The sequence below is a fragment of the Tamandua tetradactyla genome, chromosome 1 (assembly GCF_023851605.1).
Source record: "Tamandua tetradactyla isolate mTamTet1 chromosome 1, mTamTet1.pri, whole genome shotgun sequence".
NCBI classification, from domain to species: Eukaryota; Metazoa; Chordata; class Mammalia; order Pilosa; family Myrmecophagidae; genus Tamandua; species Tamandua tetradactyla.
Genome location: NC_135327.1, coordinates 104,559,444 through 104,573,020, shown reverse-complemented (window position 1 = coordinate 104,573,020; position 13,577 = coordinate 104,559,444).

The following is a 13,577-nucleotide window of genomic DNA, read 5'->3' as shown; positions in this document are numbered from 1 at the left end:
TATGTCTATGTTCATTAAGGTAATATGGAATTGGAAAAGTGAAACCCAAGTAGATCAATGGACAAGAATACAGTCCACATACAGACCCAGATATAGACGAACATTTGGTTTGTGGAAAATTGATAAATAATTGCATTGTAATCACAGAATGGAATACTATTTAACAATGAGCATGAACCATCTACAATACATGAAAATATGTTGAATTTCACAAATCTAATGAAGAGCAAAAGAAGTGAGGAACAAAAGAGTATGTACCATGTGATTCCATTTATATAAAATAAAATTTTTTTAACAGCAGAACTAACCTGTGCTGGTAGAACTATAGAAAGTGGATACTCTTGATGTGGGGCAGTCATGACTACAAGCGGGCACAAAAGGGCTTTGGAAGTACTGAAAAGGTTTATTAACATGAATGCTGGCTATATGTGTGCACAGTTTATTAACATGAATCAAAATATAACTTGAGATAAGTGCATTTATCTGTAAGTTGGCTATATATCAATAAATTTTAAATTGAAAAACAAACAGAAAATTTCAGAAAATTAGAATGAATTAAATTAGGTTCTTATATTTCTTTGGAATAAGGTTGGGGAAAACGTTGTGGTTGGTAGGGGAAAAGATAATGAGGTTAACTTTGTTAGCATTTATGCATGTTTTCTTTTTTACCCTCTGCAGGGTAAGGCAGTCTAAGGTTTGGTGGTAGCTGAATGCCTACACTAACATGGAAAAGTGGTCAAAATTAACTGCACAAACGTTTTCAAGGGATGCCTTTGATATTTTCTGTTATAATGCTCAGGGCAAATCATAGTGCAGTCCTTTGAAGGCTCCTAAAAAGTTGGGCTCACTGCTGGAACACTTAACTTCAATGACCTTTACTGAAGACTTGCCAGGAACTCCACAAAACACTGTGCTGTTTCCTGAAATAAACTGTCACATGGGATTAAAATTCAGTCAGAAATTTGGCTTTTACCTATAAGTTCTGGTGTGACTTAATTCAACTACAGAACTTTTAAAAATAAAGTACATGCTTTTTGCTGCTGTTGAACCATCGATGTAAAAAACTAAAACTAAAAATATATTGAACTCTGTTTCCTACTTTCTTTATAAAAACAGAGAGCTTAAGCTACAAGAGCTTCTAGACATTAGTTGTCCATTTAACCTCCCATTTGCAGCTGCTGTTAACTCTCAATATGCCAAGTCATCTATGAGCATTCATCACTTTCTAGGCATTTTCTATATCTAATATATATAATTTTATATATATTATAGATATCTAACCTATCAGATAGGTTAAATTGTTCAAGTGAAAATATTCGAAAGCTGCGTAATATAATTTTAAAAACTTAGAGATATTAGAATTTAACAAGACCTTAAAGTCCTTGGGAGAATTCAAACTCACATCTCTCAAACCTTGATAGGTAAACTGTACAGACAACAATAGTAGTAATATAGCAACTAATACTTACTGACCTCTTATTATATTCCAGACACTAGATTATGTCCTTTACAGAAGTTAATCCATTCATTACTCAAACAATCCTAGCAAAATTACTGAGGCTTATGGAGACTATGTATTTTGTCTGAGGTAATGTTACCAGTAAAGGTGGGGATGGAAATAGAAACTAAGACAGTTTAAATCCAAAGCCCTTGCCTTTACCACCAGGCCATAATGGGTATTTTGGCCAATAAATTGCGTATACACACACTTATGTTATATAGTTTATATATTCCATATATGTACATGTTCTACATATTATAGTGTTTACTTTGTTCCCAGTGATTGAGAATTTTTTAAAAATCTTGTCATTTTTTAGGCCATAGACAATCCTTCAAAGTACACAGAGATTTTACAGACCTCATTATCTGATCAAAACACATCAAAGCTATGAAATAAAAATGAAACTATGCATAACAATAGCAAAAGAAGGCTTCTCAGTCACTCAAAAATGGAGGAAAAAGCACACTTTCTTCCATACTTCTTAAGACACAAAAAAATCAGTTTGGGAACATTTAGGAAATCACAGCTGTTAGGAAACAGCATATCAAAGGTGTTTGAGCTATTAGAAGAGCTCTCATCAGAATCAAATTCTTAACTATGTGTTTTCTTCTCCAAATATGAAAAGAATGAAAAAAAAATAAACTAAACATTTACTCAAGAGGATGGAATTGGAATAGCAAGACAAACCAGAGCAAATGAAAATAGAGGTTAATAAAGATAAAGGCAAAAATTAACTAAACATAAATTGAAAACTATCAGAATGGCTTTAGGCTAAATAAGTAAAATAGACAGAAAATGTATATAAACAAGATCAACTTTACATTCAGAGTTTTTAAAAAGTATTTGAAAGTAACACCCAGAATTTTGATAACTTTGATATTCACAATGAAATTGTTTCTAGGAAAAAATATTTTATGACCATTAAACCAAACATTGCTGAAGGCTAAGTCATCTAATAATAATGCTACTTTTAAGTGGTGTTCTGGAATTTATAAATAAATTTTTAAAGGAGAAATAAATATTGAAAAAGAATATACAAAATCATTATTATGTGATATATATGATTGCTTGCCTGGATAATTTAAGGAAATAAACTAAACATCTGCAGGAACTAATAAAAGAGTTTCCCAGTAGTCTACGTTAAAATACTAAATGTTTAAATATCAAGAACCAAAACTTGATTGAAAATACAGTATTGACAAATATACAATTCAAAATAACATTACAAATATAAAATAACTGGGAAAGTTTTTAACAAGAAGTATGCAGGACTTATCTGAAGAAAACTACAAAACATTAATGAGCAAAAATTCTAGCAATACTAGAGTGAAAGTAAAGATTTCCTGATTGGGATACCTTATTAAATGATAATGTCAGTCATCAGTTAAAATTAATCTATGTATTTAAATCAATCTGATTAGAAGTACCCATAGGAATTTTCTTATTCTGGTGGGGTAAGAACTTGAAAAGTTGGTAGTAGATCAACAAAGTCAACTCCATCTAAGAGATTAGATTAGATTGATGGGAAGGAACAGACTGAGTGCAAACCACAAGCACTGTGAGATAACCCAAAGGAAATAAAGTAGCATCCAAGATTACTGTTGTCATATACCAGTAGGTATTTGACATGCACAGGATGTCTCTTATAAGATATGCAACACTTCTTTTTTTTAATTGTCTCATTAATATGAAGTAATTTTATTTTTATTATTTATTTATTTATTTTTAAATATTGATATTGTAAACCTTAAAAAACATCTTGAATACAAACATTCTATACATGGTTTACAATCAATGGCTCACAATTTCATCACATAGTTGTGTATTCATCACCATGATCATTTTTTTGAACATCTGCATCTCTCCAGCAAAAGAAATAAAAAGAAAAACTCATATATGCCATACCTTTTACCCCTCTCTCACTGACCACTAGTATTTCAATCTACTCAATTTACTCTCACCTTTGTTCCCACTATCATTTGTTAATTTTTTATTCATATCTTTTACTCATCTGCCCATACTGTAGATAAAAGGAGCATCAGACACAAGGTTTTCACAATCACATAGTCATATTGCAAAAGCTATATCATTATACAATCATCTTCAAGAATCAAGGCTACTGGAACACAGCTTTACAGTTTCAGGCACTTCCCTCCAGCCACTCTAATACACCATAAACTAAAAAAGAGATATCTATATAATGCATAAGAACAACCTCCAGGATAACCTCCTGACTCTGTTTGAAATCTCCCAGCCACTGACACTTTATTTTGTCTCATTTCTTTCTTCCCCCTTTTGGTCGAGAAGGCTTTCTCAATCCCTTGGTGCCAGGTCCCAACTCATCCCAGGATTTCTGTCCCATGCTGCCAGGGAGGTTTACTCCCCTGGGAGTCATGTCCCATGTAGAGGGGGTGGAGGGCAGTGGGTTTTCTTGCTTGTTGGCTGAGAGAGAGAGGCCACATCTGAGCAACAAAAGAGGTTCTCTGGGGGTGACTCTTAGGACTAATTTTAGGTAGACTTAGCCTATCCGTTGCAGGAATGAGTTTCAAAGGGGCGAACCCTAAGACCGAGGGCTTGACCTATTGAATTGGTTGTTCCCACTGCTTATGCAGTGGGAACTTAATGGTAGCGGGCAAGACACCTTGTAACAAATATAATAATACATGTATGTTTATGGAGGCAGGTAGGACAGTGATAACACTTGAATGGAGTTTTAAAGATACTTATCAGTTTTCCTGAGTAAAAGAGTGGGAAAAGGTACTCCTGGAAGGTGAACCAGGATATGCAATGATACAGAGCATGACACAGGATGTTTAGGATTAGCTGTATGTGGCTGGAATTCATGAGTGCAAATAGTGAATGCCAAGACTGGAAATGCAGATAAGTTCTCATTTGGGAGGGACTTCTCTCTGCCAGGGTGAAAAGGTATGTGTTAAATATTTACATGTACATTTGGGAGGGTCTATATGACTATATTATTTGTGACTAGAAACCTAAGATACTTAGTTTTGTTGTGCTACCAGGACTTACTTAAAAAAAATACTTTAAAAATTATCTCTCTCTATATATTTTAAATAACAAACTTTATTTTATTTTGGATAAAAACTTTCTAAAGGTTCTACTGAGGTCATTTCATGAGAAGACTTTGAAGCTGCACTCAAAAATATATTTACTGTTTACTGGACTTGGACTGAAAACAATGCTTATATCCGTTGCATGCAGTATATGAAATGTGAATAAATTGAATTAATCTATTCATTCCCAAAGTAAGGACTTAATCTTTAGTATGCTTTGTCTTTGTTCTTCATTAAAGCTAGCCGGCAGTATTAAACAAATTGCAGTAGTTTGAAGTGTCTCTATTTGAGTATACAGTAATTACTAGACTTTCCTTCTAAAAATACTGGCTAACACAGAAGCAGAGGCTTATGAAACTTTTGTCCTTTTAATGTCTCTTAATGGATGTAAAGGGTAAAAAAATCACTTTCATGTGAACAGAGAAGTCTTTGGACTCTAAAAAAAATAGTAAATCACATTGAACATGCAAAATAACTTTCTATGAGATAGATTTTATTTGTGCTCATTATTTTTCAGACAGTAACACTGAAAAATTGATGCATATGAAAATAATAATTCCCAGAATAAGTTTTTTTTTCCTTCATTTGATTATTAATGATAGAAACTAACCCTGAGTCTTAGGACTGGCCACTGGGTTGCTCAGATTGAGAAGTACAAAGTGAGCTCCTGCTGTGTGGATAAACTGATGACTCACATTTAATATCAGGTTGAGCCAGGAACTCAAACTCTGCCAAGTAAACTCCACAGGGAGTCCCACTTCAACCCACTCATGTTTCCTAATAACAGGACTCTATTTCAACAGTGCTGAAATAAACTGTGCTTCACTTTGGCATTTTGATTTGTAAATGAAGGTAACATGTAAAATAATGAATTGCAGTGGTTTCTAGGATAAAGTTTTAAAAGCAGCAAGTTAAAAGGACACCTATATTAAAACAATGGCATTAAGGGGCCTATTAAAAATGAGAACATTTTCATTTTTAATACCTTTATGCTCCCGTTTTAGCTACAAAATTATTCCACCTGCAGAACCAGAAAGATAATTCTGCTGCTGTCCATATTATGAAGATGGTGGCAGGGCGGAGGGTCATTTAGAAATTTATGCTTGCAAAAATAGGAGTTTGAAAGAGTTTTAATTTATAAACCTTGGGCCAAAGAAGTTTCATGTGATGCAGGCCATGCATTTCTGTGTTTTGACACTGGGATTTAAGCTCTCACACTGGTTAGGATTTTTATGACTCCTAAGACATGTTTATTTGAAATCGGTCTAGCTTTGCTTGGTGAACTTTAGACTTACAAAAGTACCCCAAGGGCACACACTCACCTCTGGCAGGTTTGTTTCCCATTTTTCTCCTCTTAGAACTCCGGCTCTGCCACCATTGCCACACAGATCAAAAGCTTCATGTTTATTGTCCTGGCCACACGGTGGAAAATATATCTCCGGCTAAGCACTGCATTAGGTTTCCTGCCTGAGAAGACAAAATACTTTCTGTTCAGACACAAAGATTGTGCTTACAGCAGCCTTGTGCTCGCATATGAAGCTGCACTGCCACACTGATGGCAAATCCAGCAGTATCTGAAATGTTAACAAACCACTCCTTTGAATTTGTTTCTTTAGTGTTCACATCCCTCCCTTTTCCACAACAGCACTGGTGTCCTTTGAGAAAAGCTTTCTAACTATTTCAGTGCTTGTTGTTCTTCCTCAGAGTGAAAGAGGCATTTGCAAGTGCAAAGAACTGGTCATTCAAAATGCTTTAACTGAGTTTTGAGAGGTGAACCACAAATAGCCATCACACTTCCTAAGTTATGTGTGATAATGCCGGTGTATATTCAGGAAAGTAAATAAAGAATCCTTTGATTGTCCAGATCCCAAATTCAATGCAACACCAAGGGACACACACAGCCTTACTCAGTAGCAGGGTTTCAATTACCAAGTAGAAGCAAATATTTCTGGAGGTCTGCGTGGACATCTGTAGTTATGCTCTATTACAATACAGAAGCAGTGGCTTATTCTAGTTAGAAAAATACTTGCAAATAGAATCCAGCAGCATATTAAAGAATTATACACCATGACCAAATGTGTTTTATTCCAGGTATGCAATGGTGGTTCAACCAAAGAAAATCAATTAATGTAATGCACTACATTAATAAATTATAAGGGGAAAATCACATGATCATCTCTATTGATGAAGAAAAGACATTTGACAAAATTCAGTATCCTTTCATGATAAAGACACTTCAAAAGGTAGGAATCAAAGAAAACTTCCTCAACATGATAAAGGGCACATATGAAAAACCCACAGCTAACATCATACTCCATGGTGAGATTGAAAGCTTTCCTGCTAAGATCAGGAACAAGACAAGGATGCTCACTGTCACCACTGCTGTTCAACATTGTGCTAGAACCTCTAGCTAGAGCAATTAGGCAAGAAAAAGAAATAGCAGATATCCAACTTGGAAGTGAAGAAGTAAAACTATCACTATTTGCAGATGACATGAACCTATATTTTGAAAATCCAGAAAAAAATGACAGCAACCTTATTGTGCTAATTAAGTGAGTTCAGCAAAATGGCAGGATACAAAATCAACAAAATCATTGGTATTTCTATACACTAGTAAAGTAGAATTTGAGGAGATAATCAAGAAAAAAATATCTATCTGCAATAGCACTAAAAGAATCAAGTATATAGGAATAAACCTAACCAAGGGTGCAAAGGACTTATACACAGAAAACTACAAAATTTTGCCAAAGGAAATCAAAGAAGATCTGAATAAATGGAAAGACAGTCCATGTTTATGTATTAGAAGGCTAAATGTTTCTAAGATGTCAATTCTGTCCCAATTGATATACAGATTCAATGCAATACCAATTAAAATTCCAATACCCTACCTTGCAGAAATGGAGAAGCCAATTATCAATTTTATTTGGGAGTAAAAAAGGCCTCAAATAGCCAAAGACATCTTGAAAAAGAAGAATGAAGTGGGAGTCATTAGGGTTTCTGACTTTAAAGCATATTATAAAGCCATAGTGGTCAAAACTACATGGTACTGGCATAAAGATAGACATATTGATCAATGGAATTGAATTGAGAGCTCAGCAGTTGATTTTTGATAAGGTTCCCAAGCCCATTCAACTGGGAAAGAACAGTCGCTTCAATAAATGGTGTTGAAAAAAACTGGATATCCATAACCAAAAGAATGAAAGAGGGCCTCTATCTCATACCCTATTCAAAACTTAACTCAAAATGCATCAAAGACCTAAGTATAAGAACCAGTACCATAAAACTCTTAGAAGAAAACATAAGGAAACATCTTCTAGATCTAATGATAGTGATTGTTTCTTAGACTTTACATCCAAAGCACAGCAACAAAAATAAAAATAGATAAATGGGAACTACTTAAAATTGAATACTTCAATGATTCTCAGGACTTTGGCAAAAGAGTAAAAAAGACAACTGTCTCAATGGGAGAACATATTTGGAAACCACCTATATGATAATGGTTTGATATCTGTATTTTAAAGAAATCCTACAACTGAACAATAAAAAGACAAGCAGTCCAATTAAAAAATGGGCAAAGGACATGAAGAGACACTTTCTCCAAAGACATACCTATGGCTAAGAGGCACAAAAAAGATGCTCAGCTTCACTGGCTAATAGGAAAATGCAAATTAAAACCATAATAAGGTACCATCTCATACCTTTTACAAGGCCACTATTAAACAAAAAGGAAACTACAAGTTTTGGAGAGGATGTGGAGAAATTGGAACACTTATTCACCATTGGTAGGAATGTAAAATGGTACAGCTGCTGTGAATGACAGTTTGGTGGGTCATCAAGAAGCTAAGTACAAAGTTGTCTTACAGCCCAGCAATTCCACTACTCAAGGATATACCCAGAAGGTCTGATAGCAGGGACATGACCAGACATTTGCACACCAATGTTCATAGCAGCGTTATTCATGATTGCCAAAAGATGGAAACAACCCAAGAGTCCATCAGCAGATGAACAGATAAAGCAAAACATAGTATAAATATTTGACAGAATATTATTCAGCTGTAAGAAGCAAGGACATCCTGATGCATGCGACAACATGGATGAAACCTGAGGACATTATGTGAAGTGAAATCAGCCTGACACAAAAGGACAAATATTTTATGATCTCACTGATATGAAGTAACTATAATATGTAAATTCAGACATAAAATATAGAATATAAGTTACCAGGAGATAGAATGAGGCTAGAGAATGGGAAGCAGTTGTTTAATATGTGCAGAATTTTTAACTGTGCTAAATTTAAATGTTTGGAAAAGAGGTGATGGTAACAAATTATTGTGAGACTAATGAATAGTGCTGAGTAGTGTGCTAGTGTGGTGGAAAGGGGAAGTCCAGAATCACATATATCACCAGAAGGAAAGTTGGAGGTTAAAACTGGGAAAGTATAACAGTGAATCTTGTGATGGACAATGTCTGTGATTAACAGTATAAATATATAAAAGTTCTTTCATAAACTAGAGCAGATGCATGACAGTATTTATAAGGAATTAATAATATAGGGGTATATGGGAGGAAATGTACCTATTGCAAACCATGGGCTATAGTTAACAGTAATATTTTAATATTCTTTCATTAACAGTAACAATTGTGTCACATCAATATTGTAGGTAATGATACAGGGAGATAAAGAGTATGGAAGGATTAGGGTCTTCTTTTCAATTTTTATTTCTTTTCTAGAGTAAGGAAAATGTCCTAGATTTGATTGATCATATATGCACAACTATGTGATGATACTGTGAACCAGTGATTGTATACTTCAGATGGTTTCTATGTGGTGAGAATATACCTCAATATAATTGTATTAAAAAATAAAAATTAAAAAAAGTAAGAGACTGCTTTTATTATCACTTTGCAAAAGCAATGGAAGAAGAAACTTTATATCCATGAATCTAGGAGAAGTTATTTTGGCCTGCACTTTCTCTTAAATATGCAGGAAAATTCATTTAAATTACAAATATAATCTCAATAAAAGTTAGAGTTGAAATCTATAAGTTTTTGTTGGAAAAAAACAGTACTTTACACCAGGGAGGGAAAATATGAATCAAATAATTTTTCATCCAGCCAAACCTATATCCAAGAATAAATTCTTTGAAGATATCTTTATTAACATGCAGGAATTAAAAAATTATTGCTCATTTCCTACTAAAGAATGAAGTTGATACAGCCAAAATGCCTGGAGAGACATGAAACTAAAAATGACGGCAAGCAGTAAATATATATCTTCTTGTAGATTCAATGCTATATTTCTGATTATAAGGAGGACAGTTTACTATAATATAGTACGCAATGGACAAATGCTTTAATAACAATACAACAGAACTATCAAAATAGGAAATGGAAAGGCGTATTAGGATTCTCTAGGGCAGTAGAACTGGCAGGAGATACCTGTAAATATTGTGAGATTTGGTAAAAAATTTACTCACACGTCTGTGGGGTCTCACAAATTCAGATTCTGTAGGGCAGACTGCAAGCTGGGAATGCCAAGGAGAAGCTGGCTGGCTGAAGTAGAGATGAAAATTCTCCCTTCCGACTGCTGAAATCATTACCTCTCCTTTTAAAGTCATCAACTGACTGGATGAGGTTTCTCTCATTGTTGAAGACAAAATCCTCAGTTGATTGTAGGTGAAATCAGCCATCGATGCACTCAATTTACTGATGACTTAAGTCCACAAAATTCCCCCTTGCTTAACCAAACTGGACACTATCACCCGGCCAGGTTGACCGATGATCTTCACCATCAAAGAAGGAATACATGAAAAGTTGAAGACACTTTCTGATTCCTTATAGGTATTATTGGGCAGAGAAGACTATTGAAATAAGATGCTGTAGAAAGAGCATCTTAAAAAAATAATAAAAAGAGTGGAAGAGATTACCAGTGTCAAAATTTCCCCCATAAAATGGAATAAGCAAACAGTAGCTTACAAGGATTGTTATATAATGATATTAGAAAGAAGAAAGGGGAGGAGGAGGGGGGTGAAAGAAGGGGGAAGAGGGGGAAAAAACAAGTAAAAAAGATCACACAGAGCTAGCTTATATGTAATATATAAACATGACACGTTGAAACTAAGTCACACGTAATCTTCCATGAATGCAAATGGCTTAATTCAACTATTTTTTTAAAAAAAAGAGTGTTAGGTTGCCTACATTTAAGACTGTGCTTATATGACACACACAAAACAAAGAGATTAGAAAGGTTTAAAACTGAGTTTAATGGTTATGTCAAAAATCTTTCCAGAGAAAGAATATTTTGACACATTGTAGCAGATCACATTAGATTTACCTGCCCTGCCATATTGCATCTCACACAAACAAATCTAAAGTATTAAAGATCTTTTTTGATGCTACTGTCAAATCATGGAACAATATATTTAATAGTATAGTCTTTAATTATGCATTTTCTATTTCTAAAACTCTATTATAATGACTTCTGGACATTTTTGACAAAAAAAAGTACAATTACCTATTTTTTCTAAATCAACAAAATTAGGAAGCCTTGTCTACAAGTCAAACATGATGATTAGAAATACAGCATAGGCTTTATAATGGTGACAGATACATACGTGTTCTGGCTTGTGTCTATACTGTCCTAAACAAGAGCCAGATATGAGGGGAAAATGGCCCTACAGCCAGCTACAGAGACCTTATCTCATCATTTTATTTCATTCACAGCTGATGTTTTGAATTCTTGAATGAACACGTAGCAATTGAATTTTCTTGTCCTTGTCTCTATTTTTTTAGGGGTAGGAATTCTGAATATTTTGGGTGATGTCACAGTTAATATTGAAATAAATCTACACTGTGGAATAAACCTTATAAAGTTTATTACAATAAATGTTAACATACTTTTTAAAGCATAGTATATTTGATCATCTTCCTCCCTTGTTGAACCCCAGTTTGATTTGGCCAACAGAGGATTTTCTACTCTGTTTTCTCAAATCCTCTTTATTTTTCTTAATTCTCAATCTGTTCCATGCCCCAGTCTTTGTTGGAATCATGGTTTTCGTCAACTGCATAGAAGTCAAGTGTTATTTATGCAGTTGGTCAAGGTTAAGATGGACAACTCATACCCTCGTTAACATCTTGGCTGTAACTCTTGGTGTTGCCCTCAACCTGCCGCTGCTAATGCCCACACATGCAGGAACCCTGAGCGCATGCTCTGTGAGAAAGGTTTTCCTCTCTAAACTTCCTCTTTGCACTGGGTGGTGGTACCAAGCTAGTAAAATGGACTACCTTAGTTTTTTTTTTTTTTTTTTTTTCCGAAAGAGAATAACTTGTAAGTTGGATATTTGCTTTAAAGAAGGCTCTTCCATTGTTCAGAAGTTTTCGGTTCTGTGTGAACACCAAATACTTCTATTTCTTCAACCACCTGAGATTTTACACATCAGGCCCTGTGACATCAACCTCCTATGAACCCCAAAGAACTAGCGAGAACATAATTATACATGCACATATATGTGCCTGTGAGGTGTTCCCCTAACCCTTGGGGGTAATAAGTATTGCTTCTGAGAGTTAAAATTTGACTGACACACAATGAATCAAAATAGGAATGCACAAAAGCAAATTAGAAATAAAATGACTCTCTCCCTTGAAGAATTTGCTGTCACATGATTAATACATAGACTTACCTAAAGAAAGAACAGTTTCATGAAGAAGAGTGAAATGGGATGGGGTATTTTCAGCTGAAAATTAGAAAAGAATAGCAATACAGACAGATGTCAACTCTTCAAGTACGCAAGTCCAGGGGAGAGGAAAATGTTTGCAAATGGACTCAGGACTGTCACAAAATCAACATAAATACTGCGGAGTGGAAGAGACTGTAGACAATGGATTTTGGTATTCTATTCTGTTGTAAAAATGGTTGCAAAAGCTTATCTTATCATATTCCACTCAGAATTTACTTCTCTAAATCCCTTTTTATCTGATTCCATGGTAACCAAGGAAACCTGTTTAATTTTGATTTCCCATCTGATTCTTACAGGGAAATCTATGCTAATCAAATATACATTGCATTCTGATGCTCTGGAAAGTTATATTTTTTATTGTACAACTTAAAAGTTCTTTCTGGATATGATTTCGCTTAGCATTTAGCTTGACATCAAAGAAATCTATGCTGGCATAGAGTTCTTTAATAAACGATCCTTCTTCTCTGACAGTTCTCTCTTGAATTGCTGAAGATGAGTACATTCCCAAGAAGTGAATGTATTACAGAGTGTTGATAAAATCAGGATTCTGGGCCTGCAGCTGGCCCTTGGTTATAGATCTTGTTAAATTGACCATTCAGTCAATAACTTTTCATTGAGTGCCTCCTATATATCAAGCTCTGGTCTAAGTGCTTGGGGCACATTATAGAATGAAACAGACAATATTACTCCACTGTGGAGCTCAGACTCTAGGAGTAATTTATTATCATCTGTGAGGCAACTTTAAGGACAGCTTGCTGGTCTTTCCTGAAATGAGTATACACCTCCTGTCCAGCCTGCTCATATCTAAGTAAAATACTGCCATGCAGGTGAGCAGCATCTATATCTAGATAACTCAAGGAGATGTTTTCCTTTTCCATCTTATTTTCAGAAGTACTTTAATTGAAGGCACTTAAAGCATTTTGTTTCTCTAAAGATTCCAGTTTTTTCCATTCTCAGGAAATGATTTTTCTTGGAAATTCAAATTCCCTTCTCAAACATTATAATTCATTATCTCCTTGTAATCAGAGTCGTAATCCTCTATGGTATTAAAAATTCAGCTGTGAAAGCATTGTTGAATGCTTCCTCTCTATCTATTTTAATGATAACTTGGCTTCTTCATGCATCAGTATTCTTCCAAATAACTCATTTTGGATTTTTTCACGAAGAGAAGAAAGCACATTTTATAGGGGGAAAGGCTCTTGGATTTTAACAAAAACTCTTTCTAAAGCTTATAGGAGCTAGCTGTTTTGCACTCAGGAGCTGTGA